General features: G+C 41.3%; 1 long non-coding RNA gene and 1 pseudogene across 1 annotated transcript in view; one reads left to right on the forward strand and one right to left on the reverse strand.

Annotated features, from left to right (window-relative positions):
• LOC132597261 (uncharacterized) overlaps window positions 1-23,432 on the reverse strand; it is a 125,027-nt gene that overhangs the window by 17,803 nt on the left and 83,792 nt on the right. The gene's annotated exons all lie outside the window — the stretch shown is intronic.
• On the forward strand, window positions 17,786-18,577 carry LOC115857246 (ER membrane protein complex subunit 3 pseudogene; annotated as a pseudogene).

Raw genomic sequence — 23,432 nt, forward strand, 5'->3', positions numbered from 1 at the left:
CTGGGATTCTGACTGATATACTCTCCATCCTCCTCCAATCCCACTAATCTACTTACTGTCCACCCCAGAAAACGTGTTCACTTTCTTTGAGTTCTTATACAAGTCCTGCTTATAAGAGAAACGAAGGCAGCATTAATTGAGAGCCCACTACCTGTCAGATACGGTGCTGGTGCTTACATATTGTGGTAAATATTAGTGGTTGATTGTCTCACCAGCATCCATTTTCTCCTTCCAAAAAGTACCTTAATTTGGGTTCAAGTCCCACCCCTCCCACATATGACCCAGGTGCTTCAGGCAGAGCTGGCCCTTCTGCTAGCTTCAGAGACTGATTATTCTAAGGATAATCCCTTTGTCCCTCAAGTGACGGGCACAGGAACCCAGGCCTTGAGCAGTCAGTGCACTGCATTAATTGAGAGTTTGACTCAAAAATGAGCACGTGTTACAATTTGGTCAAATGAGACAAGAAGAGAACCTTGATGGGAGTTCTGGGAAAGATATTTCCTCACTCCGAAGATAGAATCACCAAAAATGTCCTCTTTTTCTCTGAATTTTCTTTGTCTAGGACTCTTGCAGCCATCAGTACAGCTATGAAGAAGTCAGCATGGGCAGGAGGTCAAAGTCAGAGAATTACAAAAGATAAAAAAAAAAAAACAAAAATAGGGCTATCAATTCAACCATAATTAATCATTGCCAAGTTTCTGGACTTTCTCAATTATGTTATCCTATATATTAAAATTTTATTCATCTTGAAGAGCATCTGAGTTGGGTTGTCTGCCACTTGTAGCTAAAAGCCTCTTGGCTGAGACATTCATTCAATTCATTCAACAATTGCTTATAGACCAGTATAAGCACTCACTATAGACCAGGTCCAGTTCTGCAATGACCCAAAGAGACCAAAATTAATGAGTAGAGTTATGTAGTTAATTTTTATATTGCTCTAAGAGCTAGATGTAAGTGTCTGAGGCTGAGAGAAGAATTCTCAGCTGAGAGGTGTTAAATGACTTGTTTAAGGAGAACAAACTAGAGAGTGTTGGAACCGGATGAGGTCTGTCTGACCACATGGTCTTTCTAGTCCACGCCTCTCAGTGTGAATCATCCACATTAAACCATTCAGCTGCCACTTACTCTAGACCAGTGTGCATTCAGAAGAGACACAGTTAGATAACCCAGGAGTCTGGAGCAGTTTCCATGAGTTCAGGGGAGAGCTAAAATAGCTGTGGAGTTGCCCTCCCCTAAGGACTTGACCCAGCCTTGGTTCTCACTGATTCAGAGCTCTCTGAGTCCTGTCTATATTCTCCACTTCATAGCATCAGAGTAAGCCAACGGCTCTCAACCTTCTGCTTTCTTGTAGGGGCCAAGAGAACATCTGCAGCCTTTCCAAGTCACGTGGAACTTTGCACAATTATTACAAGCAGGACACAAACGTCCTGCTTCCACTTTTACTCTATTCCTATGTTCCAACGGGAGACCAGAGTACAGCTCTGCTTTCAGATTTCCTCTCAAAATGGCTGCCACTGTCCCAGATGTCCTCCGGGGTATTCAATCCAGAGAAAGAACGGCATTGCAACTATGTCTCACCAATTACCTCCCCTCATTTTTGTGTGTGTGTGTGTGTGGTACGCAGGCCTCTCACCGTTGTGGCCTCTCCCGTTGCGGAGCACAGGCTGCGGACGTGCAGGCTCAGCGGCCATAGCTCACGGGCCCCGCCGCTCCGCCGCAGGTGGGATCCTCCCAGACCGCGGCACAAACCCGTGTCCTTTAGCATTGGTAGGCGGACTCTCAACCACTACGCCACCAGGGAAGCCCCCACCTCCCCTCATTTTGTAGCCTTTTCTCCTTCCCTTTCCTACATGAGGTGAAAGGGGCCGGTTTTACACATCTTTGGGTTTGTCAAGTGTTTTTCTATTTCACATCCCCGACTTTGACCTTTGCTGGGACCACAGGGCGGACCGTGTGCAGAGAGAAAAGCAACTTTTCTGATAATATTCCTCATGAAGCATTCTAAAAATATTTCCCTCATATCATTACAAATGCCAAAATACTGACCAAGTGGAATTGTTTCCAAAATAAAATGAGGTTGTATAAATGCTGTTGATAAAATGTAAGGGACCGGGCTTCCCTGGTGGCGCAGTGGTTGAGAGTCCGCCTGCCGGTGCAAGGGACACGGGTTCCTGACCTGGCCCGCGAAGATCCCACATGCCGCGGAGCGGCGGGGCCCGTGAGCCATGGCCGCTGAGCCTGCGCGTCCGGAGGCTGTGCTCTGCAACGGGAGAGGCCACAACAGTGAGAGGCCCGCGTACCTCAAAAAAAAAAAAACACCATAAAACGTAAGCTCTCACAGTATCATTGTTAAGTCACAAAGGAAACAGTCACTTAGCCCTGTATTCCAACTCCAATATATTTCTGTACTGAAAATAAATTATGAAATTTAAAGATGCCAACTATATACTGCTATAGTCTGGAGTAAGAAACCACTCGATAGATTATATCAGTAAGTTATTAGTAAATCTTTGACTCATCGAATTACACTTTAGAGTGAGATGCTCTTATGGGTTCTCAGTCAGTGGCTCTCGGCCCTGGCTGTACAACAATCATATGGGGAGCATGGAAATCACACTAATGTCAGGCCCTTCAAACTAACGAGAATTAAGCGTTCCTTCTTGAGAAGAATGATATCACATGAAAGAAATAAAAGAATCTAAGAGTTATCAATACACAATTTTAACTTTTAAAGTTAGAGCTCCTCTGGAAAATCAGGACCTCCACATAGGTGAGTAAACTACAGTAAAAAACCTGAGGGCACTTGGCCAGGCTATAATCTTATTTTGGGGGCTGGAAAAATAAAAAGTGATTCTATCTAGACATAGTTTCATTCTTAGAGAAAGAAATATGAAGACTTTGCCAGATTTGTCCAAAGTTTTCCTCTATAACTCACATTCTACATTTCTTAGATTCCACCAGGACTCTCAAAGGCAGTGACGGTGTCCCTGCCGGAATCTCTGCCCTCTGACTCAGGCATCTCGGCATCAACACACACTTCTCTGCCCCTCACCCAAATGAAAGCACTACTTCAGACAAGTATGAAGTAGTTTCAGTTCCTCCTCACACTTAGATTGGCCTAACACATGAGCTGATCAAAAACACAGATGCCTGAGATAGAAATAGCCCTGTCTCCCTGGCTCCCAGGGCCAGAGATAAATGGGGTGGAGGCCAAAGCAGCAAAGGAGGTGCTGTTGGAACCAGCATCCCAGCAGCAAAATGAATTATCGCTGCCATCCAAAACGTGTCCAAAAGAAACCAGAGCTTAAGGGGAAAGGAAGCGGGTTTTTTTTTATCCCGTGACGCCATAGATGGTGGTGAAAACAGCTGTGCTTCCTCCCCTTAGAAAGTCATTTTAGCATTAGATTTTCCCTAAGGAGGAAGCAGATGGAGAGAAGCTTGACTTGCACATATGTGACTGCTGCTGGCTTTCTTACTGCTGTTACTGACCCCAGATTAGATGGAGAAACAGGGCTTTGGAGGAGGGAAAAGATGATTATTCAAGAGGCTCTTTTCAGACCTACTGACCTAAACCTCCAAGGATGCATTAATATTAGGGGTTAACTGTGTATTCTTTGAAACTCTTCTAAAGATGGTGGCAATCGGCTATCATTTTGTGTGAAATGATGATACCTCCTGATTCCCTAGTAAACATGACAGGCATGACAGGTGTAATAGGCAAGGTAGCTACAAAGATGAATAGCATAGGGTTCCTGGCCACAGAGAGGTTATAGTCAGGTTTTCTGGCAGCACAATGAATTGAATTATAGGCTATGTTTTGGCATAATAACCAGCATATTTTCTTTTTGCAGACGGAGTATTTCTCACCCTCACATTATCCTACAGAGAAGCACCAAGTCTGTGCTGTGCATATTACTGAGAAGAGTGACATAATTGGGTGAAAAAAGCAAAGAAGAAAAAAAGTCTTCCTTCTTTCTGACTTTGCTTCCAAAGATTTAAGCCTAAAGGACATAGTGAGCTCCTATAATGGATAAAATATTTGCTTCAAAGATAAAGATTCTCCTTTTCTTTCAGGGAGGAGAGATGAAAGGGGAAAGGATGAGGGCAGAGAGTTTAATGAGAAAGGGAAGAGAGGGCCAAATCCACTAAAGCCATGTGAACTGAAATATATTTCCAGCAAAGGGCAACTATGGCATTGTTCAGGCATCTGGGAGATGAATGGGAGCTGAATTTTCATCCTCAGACTACCAGGCCTGCAAAACATTCCACACTCTCAAGATAATGCTAACAGTTCCTGCCACTGGTAACTGCATCTGTAGAGGATTTCGCTTCATGGGCAACCAGCACTTTGTCAAGGGGAAACACAGCAGTTGACATCTGTCCCAATCCAGAGACTTAGCTTTTACCCTTCCTATGTGCTTCACATAAACATACCTTTGCTACATCCCAGAGAATGAGAGTGGGCACTGGTACCCAGCAGGGATTTAAGGAACCATAGGAAGTTTTCACACCTACTGTTTAGCAATACTTGGAAAAATCTGGTCAAAATCCTTACTCCCCTGAGTAAGGAGACTAGTAAATATATGCCATTATAGGCATTACAGAGAGAATGACATAAGCATGAGTAGAGTAGAATGGGAAAGAAAAAGAAAGGGTCATCCATGTTTCTGGGACAAGAAAAGGAACCACTTCTTTGAGGAAGTGACACTGGGCCCCAGTCTAGAAAGATGAGTGGGTAGAGGCCCTCCAGGTGGAGAGTGAAGCAAGAAGAGCATAGAATCCAGACCAGTAGAAGAGCCAGAACGTTGTATGAAATAAAACTCAAAAGAAGGAATATGGAAGTAGGGGTAAATCACATCAAACACATCCGAAATTTCCTAAGAATCTATTGGACATGAAAAGTGTCCTTTAGACTTAGCCATTAAGCACTGGATTTAGCCATAGGAGAGCACTGGTGACTCTTGTCAGAGCAATGTCAGTAGATGGCGAGGTTGGAAGATAGACTGTGCTGTACTGAAGAGTGAATGAGAGGAGACTGAACAGTGCACATGAAGAGCAGTGGTTCTCCAAGTGCATCCCCTGTACCAGCAGCATCAGTATCACAGGGCAACTCGTTACAAATGGAAATTCTCACACATACACACATATTCCCCAGCCAGTAATCTGGGGTTCACAAGCCCTCCAGATGACTCTGATACTTCCTAGGGTTTGAGAACCACTGATTCCTGTGAGGAACTTGAAGTGGTTATTTAATAATAGTGAGGAGGAATTTATACTAAGTCTTTACTTAAGAATATGGAGTGGGGATAAATTAAGAGTTTGGGGTTAGCAGGTACGAGCTACTATATATAGAATAGGTAAACAGCAAGGTCCTACTGTATAGCACAGGGAACTATATTCAATATCCTGTAATAAATCATAATGGAAACGAATATGAAAAAGAATATATATATACATATATATATATACATGTATAACTGAATCACCTTGCTGTACACCAGAAATTAACACAACATTGTAAATCAACTATACTTCAATTAAAAATTTTTTTAAAAGAATATGGGGGGTGAAACTTATATTAAGATCATCCTGATAACCAGTGAAATACTTTTTAATGATTTTTCATAACCGTTAAGGAAGCTCATCCAATAGATGAGATCAGTAATAGGTACATAAACCCAGGAAATTCCTAAGAACAGATAACTGAGGAGTTAAGGAACCCACCCCAAATCCAGGCAAGGTGACTCAGGGGAATTTCCAGATTGCAGACCTAAAATTTATTTGATTAAAGGTAATTGATGTTTGTCCTTTCTGGAAACAAGGATCTGAGTGTCCATATAAAGCTTTCTGGGCAGAGTGGAGGGGCAGGAGAGTGTGGGATGGTGGGGATTACTGGTAAGGAGATGGAGGTGAGCAGTAGTCCAGATGGTGGGGGTGGAGGAGAAGTGAGTGGTGATGAAGCCAAACTAGCAAGAGCTGAAGCAAGGACAGAACAGCTGAACGGCACTAATCAGTGTTAGGAGGGCCCCTACATTGTGGTCTGAGTCAAGGTCACCAGCCTAGAGCACCTGAGACAACTTAAGTCTACTCTGGGCATCTGGGCTGGATCTAGCATCATGTTCTGATTGCCCAGGACCCTACAGTTCCTACCTAAATGGCTCCAAGTTTGCCACACTAGTCTGTACTGTCTCTTCCCTGGGTCTCACCTCCCAAAGCCAGGCAGAGGAATGGCCGGTGGGTGGCTGTTTGCTGGTGGAACGGATGAACTTGTGCTTGTGTCAGTTGAGGTGTTCACAACATACATGTGAGATGCTTGGCAGGCCATGGAAAGATCCAGGGATGAAAAGAGATGGGTCAGAGGCTGGCGAGCATAGGCATGGAGGCTGGGAGCCATGAAACTGGCTCCTCCCCACAAGGAAAGTGAAGAATTCTAATCCTAACCTGGCCTTCTAGATTATAACGAAGGTACATTTGTCAAGGTAGGAACATTTGTCAAGGTAGGAAGACAGAACATATTTTGATCAATCATATATTAATTTATTACTCCTAAACATTTACATGGTACGTGGGCCCCGATTAGTACCCCCGTCTCAGCCCCACACGGTTAGGGGTGGGCCTGCTAATACCAGGGATGGTTAGTCATAGATATTCTTGTGATAAGAAATATTTTCTATTATAAATTAGTATATTGGCCTTCTTACTTGTAAAGAAATCCCTAGTGGGTCTCTTGATTGTGACCCACTTCCTCAGCATCTAGTCAATTGAGTCCCCTAGTCCTGTGTCCTTGAGAATGAGATCCAAACCACGGGCATCATATAAGACAATGGCACCCATGTGCTTTGCCTAAGTGCTGGCTGACATCTTGAACGACATTGATCTTGTCTATAAGTAGGGTAAGAAAGAAGGGCAGAAAAGAGGGATAAACTAAAGGAGAGCTGAAGCCAGATACAAAGAACTCTTCTTCCTAACACATAAAAAAGAAAAATGCCAGCCATTACTCAGCCTCATTTTTAAGGTTTTAGAATTAATGGTGAAAAACAAAAGTTCTGATGCATCAATCTGGAAAAAGCTGTTATCAAGTACTAAGTGTCCCTTAAATAAAATTATGGAAAATTGGAATAGAAATTCAATATATTGCACTAATAGAAAATTATTTAGGAGGCATAAAAGGAATGTGTTAGTATCTACCTGAACTCTAAAAATTAAGAATATCCTACTGAAACCATTTCTTTACTGCCTACCAGAGACCACTTAAAGTGACTAAAGCTGACAACATCTGTGGGAACTGTAGTGCTGTTAAGGCCGAGTGCATGTGGAATTGCCCCAGGGCTGAGGCAGGGGGCAGTGGAGATCAGTGACAACTCCTGCCAGCAGAGGCAGATCATCTGCACTGTTCTCCTCTGCAGACTCTCCAAGCTGAGATTGTTTTAAATGGGAATTGTTTATCATAACGGCAGAAAATTTTAATACTTTTCAAAGCCGAAAGGAAGCAGTTAGAACTTGTAACGTGTCAGAAGAGTACATTGGTCTCTGGCACACACAGCTTGAAAACACAATTTTTCCATCTGAGCTAAAACTCACAAGGAGTATTTTAGACCACAGCTCAGTTTCTCACAGATAAATATTTGGGCACTAGCGGCTACAGATTGATGGAATACCATCCCTATTTGTCAACTCTAATTTTTAGAAATATCCCCAATATTAGCTACTCTACCCTGTACCAATTTCATTTGAGAAAGTAAGCAGAGAGTAGAGAAAAAAAAGTAACAAATAGGAAAGGGGAAAAAAAGTATAGGCAATATAGTAACACTAATAATATCTCACACTTGGATATAAAGATTCTCCATTTAAAGGATCTTTACATAAGCCCGTTATTTGTTTGTTACAACTAGTGCATGAGGTTGATATTACTACATTCATTTTACTGAAATAAAAAATCTGCACCCAGAGTTAAATGACTTGTCCAAGATCACACAGAACAGCTGTGTGAAGATAGAGCCAGAATCAGTGAAATAATTTCCAGGCCTGCAGTCATAAGATTAATGGTGATGATACTTAACATGGTTTGATGGATTGTTATGGGTTGGGCATTATAACATTTAATCTTGCAAAGCAATGGGATAGGAATAGTCAATGTCTCAATTTCACAGACATGGGGATAGAGGCTAAGTAACTGAGTCACCCAAGCAGCAAAGAGTCAAGAAGCCAGAACTGGCCTGTTCTGCCTGCCTTTATTCATCATTACAGCCCCATGTGCGGTGCAGATAGGTGAAATTCACCTACCTATCTTTGGTTTTCAAACATTATGAAGGAACAAGCCATGGTCATCTTTTTCTTTTCCTTCACGTTAGTATTCTTTCCTGCGCCTCTACCTTTATTCCACACAAGTCAACCTCTAACCCTTTTAAAATAAAAAATAGCTTTCTTGGTGCACTTGGGCCAAACATCAACCTCTTCAACATTCCCGGCTAGAATTTTCAACCATCCATCCATTGCTCTACATTTCCCTCCAAGATCTTTTCTTTATACCCTAAGCAGTTAAATATGGAATCTTTTTAGAAATGCATTTTCCTATTCCGCTCTACATAGGCTCTGCAGAAAAGTCAGTGTAAGGTAGAGACTGCCGGTCACCTACCAATATCTCTAAGTCTTTCCTTCTTCCATACAAATAGAGAACTGGTTTCGTGACCAGCTAAAAGCTGTATTTCCAAGCATTCTCGAGATAGGGATGGTCATCAGACACAGTTTGGGTGAAGAAAATGTAAGCAGATGCCTGGAGATATCTGGAAGAGCTTTGCTTTCCTGATAAAGACACCACCCTTTCTCCATGTGGCTTTGTTCCTCCTCCACTTGTAATGCTCAGGAAAGGCTAGAGATCAAACATCTGGGATTCATGAGGTGACCAGGCGGATAAAAGTCATAAGCCAAAAATGCAGGAGCAGAAAGAGAGAAAGCATCTAGATTCTGATGTTAACGAGAGCCACTGTAAAAGTCCTGGCTGGCTGATCCTGGTCTATTTTCTATGAGAGAAAAAGAAACCTTCATTTGGATAATCGACTATGATCCCTTTTATGCAGTTGAAAATTATCTGACACAGTGTGTTAATGCTCAGATAATAGTGTAGCCACACCGGTACAACAACAACAAGAACAAATCTAATAGCAACGAAATCAACAGCAATTATGTCAGAAGAGTACACACTGTGGTCTCAGGGGTGTGAGTTTAGACTCCAAAAATGAGAAATCAAAGCAGATTCCTAAGGGTATGTGGGAAAAAGAGACATTTATTTATTTATTTATATTTACTAGGTCTTTATTGGAGTATAATTGCTTCACAACACTGTGTTAGTTTCTGTTGTACAGCAAAGTGAATCAGCCATATGCATACATATGTCCGCATATCCCCTCCCTCTTGAGCCTCCCTTCCACCCTCCCTATCCCACCCCTCTAGGTGGTCACAGAGCACCGAGCTGATCTCCCTGTGCTATGTGGCTGCTTCCCACTAGCTATCTATTTTACATTTGGTAGTGTATATATGTCGATGCTACTCAAAAAGAAACATTTATTGACAGAGATATAATGAATAGAGAAAACAAAGGGACATTACAAGAAAACACAAGTGTTAAAAAATGATGTAAAGTATACAACAAACATGTCTATTTTATTCCTACGTAATTTTCCTATGCATGTTTAAGGCCATAGAGGACTAAAGCAAATATCAATAAGCTAAATTCTCTGGGAAGAACTCTGCTTAAAGGCAAAATGAATTTTGGAAATGCTTCCACTGATGCCCTTAATTTCTTTCCTACTTCCCTACTGATTTCTGATAACCTCAGCCCCCTCCCAAACCTCATGACTTCTGATATATCAATAGTATCTTAAATGTGTGTCCTCTGGCTCGGCCGAGGAAAACACCCAAAACTCATTTGTTCCATTTTTCAAACCTTCAGGACTCTGCACTTTCCTAGGAAGGACATGGATATCCTAAAGCTCCCTAATATATTAATTAGAAAATATGCCCCCATCCTCCACTTGTGTAAAATATCCATGAACACTTAACACGTGACTAATCACAGGAGTTTCAAGGCACCCCAATGAGGCTTCCAGTTCCGATTTTAAGTGACCCTCTGTAGACAGCTGCCTATTCCCATTTGCAGAGCCAGCCCTGTCGCCAAAGGAAGCCATCATGCAGGTGATGATTTGACAAAATAGCATCCATCACTGACCCCTGTCCCATGGGCAAACTCCTTCAGGATACCCCAAAGTTGCCCTTTCCTAAACTTTTCCTTCTGAGCTCTGCATGGGTCTCTGGTGGCCACTGCGTAACTGCAAAACGCTCTTACTTTGGTCTTTTAGCATCTAATCCTAAGCTTAGAAAATCAGAATTTTCTATAATTCAATGCACCATTTTCCTTCACTGACTTTTGCATCGTGTTAGTTATTACACTTGTTTTTTGAGTCCCTTAGGATGTATGGATTAAAATGACTATGAGAGGAACTTTCATTTCTATTTAATTGTAAGTTACTGGTCATACAAGTGGCCTAGGTAATTGTTCACATGAGGTATTAAAAAAAAATCCATACTGTATTTTCCCAGACCTAAGCAGATCTGTATGATTTTCTCTTACTTTGATATGCACTTCTTTTTCACACAGACCCTGAACTAAATGACCTTGCCAGTCTAGTTTAAAGCTCTAACTGGGAAAAGAGTTTTTTGCTCTTGAGGTTCTTTTGTGACTTTAGCCTTTATTTTTTCAATTGATTAATGGATGAGAATTTTGAACATTCATTTAAAGTCCCTATGATGGATGATTTTAAAAAATCAAATAATTCTAATTCCATATGGTTCTTCTTAATGACTCTTTATAACTGCAGCTATTTTATCCATTGTTCCCACTTCTTTCTCCCTTCCAAGAATGAAATTCAGCATTTGCTAAAGCAAACTACCCGATGAACAATTACACTTAACGTGTATTTTCTCTTTTTCTGTCTCATAGTGTATTGAAGTTATGGATTCAGACAGAATCTCTTTGTAAATGTGGACAGCAGGCTGCACTCTGTCTTTTCGTGCTGTCATATTCCTTTGTTGATATCTCTGTTTTAAGATGAGTTTGCCCCATGCATCACCAATTGTCTTTTGTTTTCACGCTGCAGGGAAGACTGGGCTAATCCATATGTCACTATGAAACTTCAGGCCTCTCTGTTTGACAGGTAGCAAGGCTGACAGCAATCTATTGAAAATGCATTTCAGACTATCACTTTTTCAGTCTAATTTACTCTTAATAAAATGACTTTGAAGACAAGGGGTCCACTCTGTGTTGGTTTGCTTCTTTCAGGTAATTGCATTTTGAGAAAGATGCATTGACAGTTTTCACAAATATAAAATGATGAAATTCCTTTAGGAATAAAACAAGATAGCTTCACAATAAGTAGCATCTTTTAGCCTAAGTGATCCCAAAGCACTTTGGGAACTGTGGACATTCAGATGACTCCCTAGGGTAGGGAAGCATCTAGACATTCATCCAAGCTCTAGAGCAAGACACATTCTATTCTGTGCAGTGGAAAAACACAGCACCACCCCCCATGCACACACACCTTTGCAAAACAAGGAATATTTATGTACTCTATGTATATATATGTGCGTGTTACAATTGCTGGCCAGCCAAATTTTACAAAAGAGTATACATACGAAATATTATAAAAATATATACACTAAACTGAGTTAATATCAAATTATTTCTTAACATGTTTTCCTTTTAAAAATTCACTTCCTGCTGTGCATTTATTCATTTCTTTTGCCTCCAAAGAAGAATCAAAATAGTAAATTTTAACATCTATTGTTTCTTTACCCATTTTCCATCCCCTGGCAAAGTCTTTAATCAGTACCCAGATCTCCAAATTTGAAAGAACAAATCCTTATAGATATTTCCTCATATGAAGTTTTGACTAAATTTTGCCAGATAGACATTTGATCACCCAGTAAAAAATGTTAATTTATAAGGGGTGTGGTATTTTTTAAGCCACTGAAATATTAATAACAACAACAAACAACCCTCAAAGTCTCTTAAACTGTCATCAACAACATAATTGTTAATTATGTTGATTGAAGAAAACACTATCCCACAGTTAGAAGATAATACCAAGAAGATATGTTCATTTCATTAACTGTTTTAATCATTTAAATGGTCACTCATACTATTTTTGCTATATTAATGATAGCTAAATGTTGAAACGGAAAAAAATTACAGTTACATTTTAAAACTAGAGAAAATGGTTAATTTTACTCTTCTGTTTAACTAGGATGCTGGATGCATACATTTGTTTTCACTTAATCTTAATTATTACTTTGGGAAGAGGGAGCTATTGTATTTCTATTCTTGACATGATGTTCTGTAACAAGCAAAGCTTTAGCACTAAGAAAAGGACAGTGAAGGAAACACAAGTGAAAATGACAGTGTCCCTGAAAATATTCATGTTCCTCATTTTGTAATGTCCATCATAGTCTTTTATCCAGAATCTAAAGAGCAGAAAATAAAAAATAAAGATTGTTTACTGAGAAAGGTGTTCTCTCTCTCTCTCTCTCTCTTTCTCTCTCTCTCTCCCCCTCTCCTCTCCCTCTCCCTCTCCCTCTCTCTCTCTCCCCCTCTCCCTCTCTCTCTCTCCTCTCTCTCTCTCTCTCTCCCTCTCCCTCTCTCTCTCTCTCTCTCCTCTCTCTCCCTTTCTCTCTCTCTCCCTCTCTCTTTCTCTCTCTCTCTCTCCCTCTCTCTCTCTCTCTCTCTCTCTCTCTCTCGACAAAATCCAAAACCAAATATTCTGGGAGGTTCGAGTGGGAATTTTAATTTCTGTTGAACTGGCACCTGGGGCTCTGCTTTATCATCTCGTAGTAGTGAAACCTTCGGGCTTTCTTGAAGGTGTACTGAGGGCCGAACACTTGGAATATAATGTTTTGGTGCCATCTGGTGGATAGTTTTCAGGTTAGCAGCTTCACTTGAGAATCATGAATTGTTTCTGAGGAAGGACAGAGGGAAGGACCAGAGGAAGGAAGGAATTATTCATCTCCACTAGTCATATAATGTGGATCCCTCCATAAGACATGCTGGGAACTACTGGGAAGGAGGTGGAGAGGAGGTGGCAAGCAAGACATGGGCAGAGGGGAGCCAGTGATGATAAAACCAAACCAGCAAGAGTGAAGCGAGATAGGAGCAGCTGGACAGCCCTTATCAGCACCAGGAGGGGTCGCACGTCGTAGTCTGAGTTGAGGTAACAAGCCTAGAGCACCTGAGCTATCTGAGGTCTACTCTGGGCAGCCAGGCTGGCTCTGGGATCTGCAGGAGGGAGAGGTTGAATCTGAGGGGCTATAGGGCATGTCCAGTGAACGACTGGACAGCAGCCCTTGACTGTCAGTCTGTGATGACCCAGTTTTCACACAGGATAGGAACTGAGCCAGGAATGGGGAAATTAGAGGTAGGGTACTGGTGGGATAAAGTGTAAGTCAAAGCTAAAACTCCATTACCAAAAATCTTTGAGATCTGAAAGGTGATTTAACTCAAAATTCATGGTCTTCCCTGCTACTCTCAACCCAATCCTTAACAAAACAAAACAAAACAAAACTATTGCTAGCCTTCCTTTTTTCAATGATTGCAAACCATCCAGTTTCCAAGTCAGAAACATAGAGTCTGCTTAATGCCACCCCTGTTTCTCACCCCTCATATGGAGTCAATCCCAAAGTCCTGTTGATTTCACCCCTTAAACGTCTCTTGAATCCCCCCATCTCCCTGCATCACTGCCACCCCCTGGTTTAAGCAATGCCTCTCTCACCTGGCTGACTGAATAATCTACTTCTTCCAACTACTTCCACTTCTCTCGCTTCCAATCTGCTCCCCGCAGGGCAGCTAGGGTTGTATGTTCAAAATGAAATCTGAGCATGGGGCCACCCCTGCTTAAAATGCTTCATTTTAAAAGTCAGAACCCCTTGCCTTTAGGAAAACTATCTACCTCGGACATGTACAGCAAGACTCTGCATGACCAGGCCCCCACCTTTCCAGTCTTGCTCTGTACATTGCCCCACTCCGGTATGCTCAGATTTAGCCACTCAGGCCCTTATAGCCCATTCTTCTTCCTACCACAGGACTTTTGCATATGCTGCTCCTATTGCCTGGGCACTCCTCTCTTCCCGCTTCATCTAGTTAACTCTCATTTATCTTTCAGAACTTGGTTCAAAGTCACTAATTCTCCCCTGGCCTTTCAAATCAAAGCTCCCACTTTAAGCTGTAATAGCTCAAATTTCCATTCGTTTAGGTAAAAGTCACACTTGCAATTTTAATCTTAGAAACTATTTAAATATCTATCTCCCTCCCACCTGGAGAATATAATTCCCATGAGGGCAGAGACTGCATATATTTTGGTTCACCATTATATATCCTGGGACTAACACAGTCCCTGGATTAATAACAACTTGATAAAAAAAAAAAGAAAGAAAGAAGGGAGGGAGGAAGGGAAGAAGAAGAAAGGAATGGCAGGAAATTATTAGAAGTATTATATAGTGAAAAACGGTAAGTTTTTCAAAGATTGATGTACAAAATTAAAATTTTTCTTATGCAGACCATCCTGAACCTTCTTTATGATCCAATGTGTATTGTGAATGCCACCTATAACCCCTAACAACTAAGGGCCCTGCATAATGCAGTAGTTAGGCATGGTCCTGCCCAGGTCAGACAGCCAGATCTAATCCCATGTCCTGCCCTCTCCAGCTGGAAGAACTCAGGCCACTACCCTCACCTCTCTAAGGCTCAATGTCCTTATGCATAACAGAGGGATACTCATAGTACTTGCCTCACAAACTTGAGAAGAATAAATGAAGTAGTCCAAATGAAGCACTCAGGAAATCCTCAGTCAATACTAGCTTTAACTTTTACCTGTAATCAACCTCTGTTGTAACACACTGTCACTCATGAGTATTAGCTCCAGACACATTTCTTTTGCCTCTGGTTTCCCACTCCTTCCCCTTCCCACCATCTGGGCCTATCATGGTAAAACCCTCTTCAAATTCCAAGGCTTAATTCAAATGCTGCCTCCTTTCAGGAAGCCTTCAATGCCCCTTTCATAAAAATCCACATATATTTAGTTAATGAATCCTATGTTGGCCCATTCATACTTTGTAAACTCATGTATGGTACTTACAATAGGTACATGGGAAAAGCATCAAATTGTCAAATTTTCATTTAAAGAAACATTCTTAAAATGTATCTATAAAACAAATGTATCTATAGTATAAGGTGCCTAATTTGGAACTAGATAAATATGTCTTTTCATACAATCCTCTCAAACCTGTTATTTCCAACTGTGGTGATAATAATGACATTTTTAAAAACACTTACCATGTGCCAGCATGGAGCTGTTTTAAAACCTACCCCAGAGGACTGTCTGGGGAAGTAACAGGACAGAAGGCAATAGAGTCTGCTCTGTGGACCTCCAGAAGAAAAAAGAAAAAGAAAAGAAAACGGGGACTGAGGGAGTGAGGGAGAAAGTGGCAACTGGAAGACAAGGTACGGCTTGTACTGGTAAGTTCTCATGGGGGCACCGAAGGATATATAAAATGGCCAAGGAGTCATCCATACTTAACTGCCAGGCCCAGTGTGCACAATGCCATCTTACAGCAGTAGCAAACAAGGGAGAGCTTTCCTTCCCTCCTTTCCCATCTTTCAGATGAAAGCGAGGAGAAGATTGAACTATAAATCAAATTTGGAGTTTTTACTGGTATGTGGGATCAGACCATATTCAGAATTAAGATTATGTTTGCAACCTTGAAATCTGAAAAAGGTCTTAATATCTAAAATGAAGTCGAAAATTCATCCATCAGCCTGTGTTTTCAACCAGCAGCAGAAGAAGGACTTCTCTTCTAAATAAATTTTAAAAGGATAGTAGGAAGTTAAAATAAGGATGATTTCTAATTGTATCTCATGCATCTTGCTTGTTCATCATACCAGATATACACATATTATTTACTTTAATTCTCATAATACTGAAGTAGGCTTAGTATTATTAAGTACCATTCCCTGTTTTTTTGTGGTTTTTTTGCGGTACGCGGGCCTCTCACTGCTGTGGCCTCTCCCGTTGCAGAGCACAGGCTCAGGACGCGCAGGCTCAGCGGCCATGGCTCACGGGCCCAGCCGCTCCGCGGCATGTGGGATCTTCCCGGACCAGGGCACGAACCCGTGTTCCCTGCATCGGCAGGTGGACTCTCAACCACTGCGCCACCAGGGAAGCCCCCATTCCCATTTTAAACATGAAGAAACTGATGCATTGAGAGTTTACATGTTTCCTCAAGACTCACAGCAAATAAATGTGTGATTCATGGTCTGAACTCAGTAATTGAAACCAGGTTATGTTAAACCACTCTGCTATAGGTACCTCGATAAAATACTATCTTATGCAAGGAATTAAGCATTTTAAGTTTATTTTTTATATCCATAGTTCCTTGTCTTCCCTTAAAACGGGATTCTACACCAAAGTTCATCTTATTGGCTGACTGAAATTTTTGGAGGCTTCCCTGGAAATCTCAGTGCCTGGGATCCCACCTCCCTAGGGCACCATGAAGTCACCTCTCTCCTCTCCATCAACCCAGAGGCTGCCATGAGGCTGTGGGTAAAGATCTCTATTTCTATAGAGCGCACAAAATTATCTTCCTTTCTGAACCCAGGAAAATCCCTTTTTTTGTCTCGGGGAACCTATCTCTTCATCTAGTTCTCTTCTCCCAAGTAGGCTGGGGCCGGTAGTTCTTTGTACCAAAAGTTGGATTTCCTTTAGAAATTTGGACGTCTGGCTTCTCTGGGCTCACAAAACGAAACAAATCTGGGGCAGCGCAGCAGATGCCTTCTTTATGCAAACCACATGCCCTCCACTCACCACAGAGCCATCCAGCTCACTCCTCCCATCACTTTATCTGCCAGACCCTTCTAAGTGTTTGGATTTGTTCATCTTGGCTTAGACTTTTGGAAACAAAATCCAGGAAGGTTTGCTGTGACTTCTTTGGGGAGTGTCACAATCCTCCTTGGAAGGGATGAAGCAGAATAAACGACCTGACTTTCTGGATGACAGGGAGAAAAGATTCAGGGCAAGAGAGGGGGAAAAAAGTCTCAACATTTCTTCTACCTGCTACTTCTCCCTAGTAAAGGAAATGTACTTTCCTTCTTGTACTGCTGTGTTTCCTTTATGAAATGCACACCTGCACCCTGTGAAACGCAATGGCTATATTCAGCGTTGGGCAGCATAAAAAGCAGGTCTTCAGTAAATGTTTCCTGAATCAAGTGCCCCAGTAGATTAGTACAAAAGTATTTAAGATCGGCATCCATGCCTAAACACAGACAAGAATTTGTTCTATAAATGTTCTCTGTATCCAGACTCCCACAGTGCTAACAAGTTTGCCAACTCCCATCCTTTGCAGTTGCCAGGTATACAAATGAGAAAGACAGATTTGATCTGTGGGTAAATAATTAGTTCTCTGGGCCCTAGAACATTATTAATGTGTCATCTATACAGATCAAATCCACACAAAGTAACAAAGGATTCGGAAGAGTTTTGTGGGTAAATTCAGTAACCTGGCATTTCCTCTGGGTAAAGATGCTCCTGACTTGTCAATAAAATAAGGGCTTGCGGGCTGCCCAGTGGTCCCGGGCTCGCCTGGCTGAGGGGCGTGAGAAGGCTGGGAGGCGAACTCGACGAGAAGCCCCGCGCCCCAGTGAAAATCAACCCGGCTACAGCAAGCCGGGAGCTGGCTCTCTGTGAGGATGGAAGGGCCCGAGCTGCTACTCGACTCCAACATCCGCCTCTGGGTGGTCCTGCCCATCGTTATCATCACCTTCTTCGTGGGCATGATTCACCACTACGTGTCCATCCTGCTGCAGAGCGACAAGAAGCTCACCCAGGAACAAGTCTCCGACAGTCAAGCCCTCATTCGAAGCAGAGGCCTCAGGGAAAATGGAAAATACATTCCCAAACAGTCTCTCCTGGCACAAACATATTACTTCAACAACCCAGAGGATGGATTTTTCCAAAAAAACTAAAAGGAAGGATGTGCCTCCTTCTCCTGTGATTGACCTCCCTCCCCGCTATGCTCATAGACATGATGAAAGGCAACGCCATATGTGTCCTCCCTATGATTCTTATTGGTGGATGGCTCAACATGACGTTTTCAGGCTTTGTCACAACCAAGGTCCCGTTTCCACTGACCCTGCCTTTTAAGCCCATGCTACAGCAAGGAATTAAACTACTCACATTAGATGCCTCCTGGGTGAGTTCTGCATCCTGGTATTTCCTCCATGTCTTTAGGCTTCGGGGCATTTACTCTCTGATTTGGGGCCAAGATAATGTTGCTGACCAATCGCGGATGACGCAGGAACAGATGACTGGAGCAGCCATGGCCATGCCCGCAGACACCAACAAAGCTTTTAAGACGGTGGGAAGCTTTGGAGCCGACCGACCACCAGTGGGCACTAGATGGCGTCAAAGAGGAGCTCGTGGCTGAAGACCTCCACTTTGAAGGCATGTTCAAAAAGGAATTACAGACCTCTATTTTTTGAAGACCAAGCAGGGTTTAGCTGTGTCAGGAACTCAGAGTAGCGCTTAACCTTGTAACTTTTGTTTTGAGCTGGAGCCTCTCGGAATAAAAAGGGGGATGCGCGAGCTGGCGGGTGTGCAGCAAGGATTGTTCTTGTCTGAGCCGGCTTCCCCTTTATGTTTGAAACCAGAGGAAACATGAGGAGTGTGTGCTGGGTGACTTGCCCAGAAACAGCTATTTTTGAAATACTTTAAATTTCCCTTCTGGTGACTCGAGTAATAAAAGTAAGACAGAGGGGGGAAACTCAAGCTAGTGATAATGTATAAAACTTAGCAAAAATTCAGAAATTTCATAAAAAGTGTTGTCAATTAAACCTAATTATTATGTACCGTCATTCTGACTTCTAAACCATAGTAAACTCCTGTTTTTTTGGGATCCAAAAAGAAAAAGAAAGGCTCTGGTCTTCGGTTACATTTTCCACGTAATTCAATGTATGCATATATGACCCAAGAAAGAGAAAATGATAGAAAGGAAATGCCGAAAACAACGAGCGCTCTATAATATGAAGAAGTTTCAGAGGATCCATTGCCCTCACAGTTAATTATAGGCTGCCTCTCCAAGAATCCTCTCTAATGCTGGCTTTTGCTACCAGTCTAGATCAGCTGAGCAATACACTGCCAGCTCTCCAAACCACCTTCCTTCTTCCTTTTTTACTTTTTTCCACAGGACAAAAATACTTCAAGGATTAAATCATATGTGGCCTTTAAGAACAAATACTAGACCCATTATGTTTTCAGATCTCACTTGCTGTTTGGAAGCCCAGATTTTTACCATAGTAGTTGTACTGGCTTATCATCCGGGTTTGGTAAATACAGTAGTAGGTAATAATAATAACTGGCATTCATTGATTATCTATCAAGTGCTAAATATTTTGCACGTGTTTTAAATATTATATCACCAAGTCTCACAACAACTCCTGGGATCAAATCTCAAAAAGGCAAAGTGACTTGTTCCAAGTCTCACAGTAATTGAACTATGAGTTAAAAGCAACTCCTCTGCTTTTACCTCATGGTCCAATTCACATAGTATCCCTGAACCCAAGGCCTCCACAGGAGTCTTTAAAACACTCTACGGAGGCACAGAGAAGAGTTCCGGCATTATGGCTTTTGATTAAGGGATAGGAAGAAGATACTTTGTTCCTATACTTGCTTGAAGGAAGAAATGAAATCTGAAATGCAAGATCCGTAGGATTCATGGCAAAAAAGCAGTTTGAGTCAGGGAAGGCAACCCAATTACCTCTGATGTTAGCCTGAAGCCACGCCCTTGACTGAGGCTGGAAGTACACATAAGGTGCTTTCGTCTAATCATTTTAAAGTACTTAATTAGCATCGCCTAATTACACATTTTAGCATACATGACCCGTCTTTCATTTTATCTTAACTCAGAAACAAGAATTACTGAGGTCAGGGCTTCCCTGGTGGCGCAGTGGTTGAGAGTCCGCCTGCCGATGCAGGGGACATGGGTTCATGCCCTGGTCCGGGAGGATCCCACATGCCGTGGAGTGGCTGGGCCCATGAGCCATGGCCGCTGAGCCTGCGCGTCCTGTGCTCTGCAACGGGAGAGGCCACAGCAGTGAGAGGCCCGCGTACCGCAAAAAAAAAAAAAAAAAAAAATTACTGAGGTCTTCTGAGAACAGAAAAGAAAAAGAAAAGAAAATGAGATCCAAATTTTTTAAAATAACAGTTACAAAATGTCTTACTCAGAAAAGAGAGATTTATCATTATGTATGTGTAGGGATACTTTAAGCCTCAGAATAGGGAGAAAAGTGTCTAGGTTGAGATTCAAATGCAGGTTCTCTAAGTATTTCAAAGTTTGGACTGTGGTCTCTGGAGATACATGGCAGGTAGGTTCTTCTTTCACATGCAAATCTAGGTTGGGCCATCACATTTCCTGAATTGAGATTGAAAGGAGAATGAAGCTGGGGAAAAATGGGAAACTTTGGGCCAGATAAACAGTTGTTTCTCCCCAGACTAGAAAAAAAGTAATAGAAAAGAATTTCTCGAAATGGGCATCTCTTACCACTTGTATCAGGTCACCTGGGAGTGCTTATTAAAAATACAGCTGCCTAAATACCAACAGGCACAAAAGGGGAAATCGACAGTAACACATTCATAGTAGGGGACTTTAACACCCCACTTTCACCAATGGACACATCATCCAAAATGTAAATAAATAAGGAAACACAAGCTTTAAATGATACATTAAACAAGATGGACTTAATTGATATTTATAGGACACTCCATCCAAAAACAACAGAATACACATTTTTCTCAAGTGCTCATGGAACATTCTCCAGGATAGATCATATCTTGGGTCACAAATCAAGCCTTGGTAAATTTAAGAAAATTGAAATTGTATCAAGTATCTTTTCCGACCACAACGCCATGAGACTAGATATCAATTACAGGAAAAGATCTGTAAAAAATACAAACACATGGAGACTAAACAATACACTACTTAATAACGAAGTGATCACTGAAGAAATCAAAGAGGAAATAAAAAAATACCTAGACACAAATGACAATGGAGACACGACGACCCAAAACCTATGGGATGCAGCAAAAGCAGTTCTAAGAGGGAAGTTTGTAGCAATACAAGCCCACCTTAAGAAGCAGGAAGCATCTCGAATAAACAACCTAACCTTGCACCTAAAGCAATTAGAGAAAGAAGAACAAAAAAACCCCAAAGTTAGCAGGAGGAAAGAAATCATAAACATCAGATCAGAAATAAATGAAAAAGAAATGAAGGAAACAATAGCAAAGATCAATAAAACTAAAAGCTGGTTCTTTGAGAAGATAAAAAAATAGATAAACCATTAGCCAGACTCATCACGAAAAAAAGGGAGAAGATTCAAATCAATAGAATTAGAAATGAAAAAGGAAAAGTAACAACTGACACTGCAAAACTAAAACAGATCATGAGAGATTACTACAAGCAACTCTATGCCAATAAAATGGACAACCTGGAAGAAATGGACAAATTCTTAGAAATGCACAAACTTCCAAGATTGAATCAGGAAGAAATAGAAAATATGAACAGACCAATCACAAGCACTGAAATTGAAACTGTGATTAAAAATCTTCCAACAAACAAAAGCCCAGGACCAGATGGCTTCACAGGCGAATTCTATCAAACATTTACAGAAGAGCTAACACCTATCCTTCTCAAACTCTTCCAAAATATAGCAGAGGGAGGAACACTCCCAAACTCAGTCTACAAGGCCACCATCACCCTGATACCAACACCAGACAAAGATGTCACAAAGAAAGTAAACTACAGGTCAATATCACTGATGAACATAGATGCAAAAATCCTCAACAAAATACTAGCAAACAGAATCCAACAGCACATTAAAAGGATCATACATCATGATCAAGTGGGGTTCATTCCGGGAATGCAAGGATTCATCATATACGCAAATCTATCAATGTGATAAACCATATTAACAAATTGAAGGAGAAAAACCATATGATCATCTCAATAGATGCAGAGAAAGCTTTTGACAAAATTCAACACCCATTTATGATAAAAACCCTGCAGAAAGTAGGCATAGAGGGAACTTTCCTCAACATAATAAAGGCCATATATGACATGCCCACAGCCAACATCATCCTCAATGGTGAAAAACTGAAACCATATCCACTAAGATCAGCAACGAGACAAGGTTGCTCACTCTCACCACTCTTATTCAACATAGTTTTGGAAGTTTTAGCCACAGCAATCAGAGAAGAAAAGGAAATAAAAGGAATCCAAATCGGAAAAGAAGAAGTAAAGCTGTCACTGTCTGCAGATGACATGATACTATACATAGAGAATCCTAAAGATGGTACCAGAAAACTACTAGAGATAATCAATGAATTTGGTAAAGTTGCAGGACACAAAATTAATGCACAGAATTCTCTTGCATTCCTATACACTAATAATGAAGAATCTGAAAGAGAAATTAAGGAAACACTCCCGTTTACCATGGCAACAAAAAGAATAAAATATCTAGGAATAAACCTACCTAAGGAGACAAAAGACCTGTATGCAGAAAATTATAAGACACTGATGAAAGAAATTAAAGATGATACAAATAGATGGAGCGATATACCATGTTCTTGGATGGGAAGGATCAACATTGTGAAAATGACTCTACTACCCAAAGCAATCTATAGATTCAATGCAATCCTTATCAAACTACCACTGGCATTTTTCACAGAACTAGAACAAAAAATTTCACAATTTGTATGGAAACACAAAAGACCCTGAATAGCCAAAGCAATCTTGAGAAAGAAAAATGGAGCTGGAGGAATCAGGCTCCCTGACTTCAGACTATACTACAAAGCTACAGTAATCAAGACAGTATGGTAGTGGCACAAAAACAGAAATATAGATGAATGGAACAGGGTAGAAAGCCCAGAGATAAACCCACGCACATATGGTCACCTTATCTTTGATAAAGGAGGCAAGAATATACATTGAGAAAAGACAACCTCTTCAATAAGTGGTGCTGGGAAAACTGGACAGGTACATGTAAAAGTATGAGATTAGATCACTCGCTAATACCATACACAAAAATAAGCTCAAAATGGATTAAAAACCTAAATGTAAGGCCAGAAACTGTCAAACTCTTAGAGGAAAACATAGGCAGAACACCCTATGACATAAATCACAGCAAGATCTTTTCTGACCCACCTCCTAGAGTAATGGAAATAAAAACAAAAATAAACAAATGGGACCTAATGAAACTTCAAAGCTTTTGCACAGCAAAGGAAACCATAAAAGACAACCCTCAGAATGGGAGAAAATATTTTCAAATGAAGCAACTGACAAAG

Source organism: Globicephala melas, chromosome 4 (genome assembly GCF_963455315.2).
Source record: "Globicephala melas chromosome 4, mGloMel1.2, whole genome shotgun sequence".
In the NCBI taxonomy this organism is placed as follows: Eukaryota; Metazoa; Chordata; class Mammalia; order Artiodactyla; family Delphinidae; genus Globicephala; species Globicephala melas.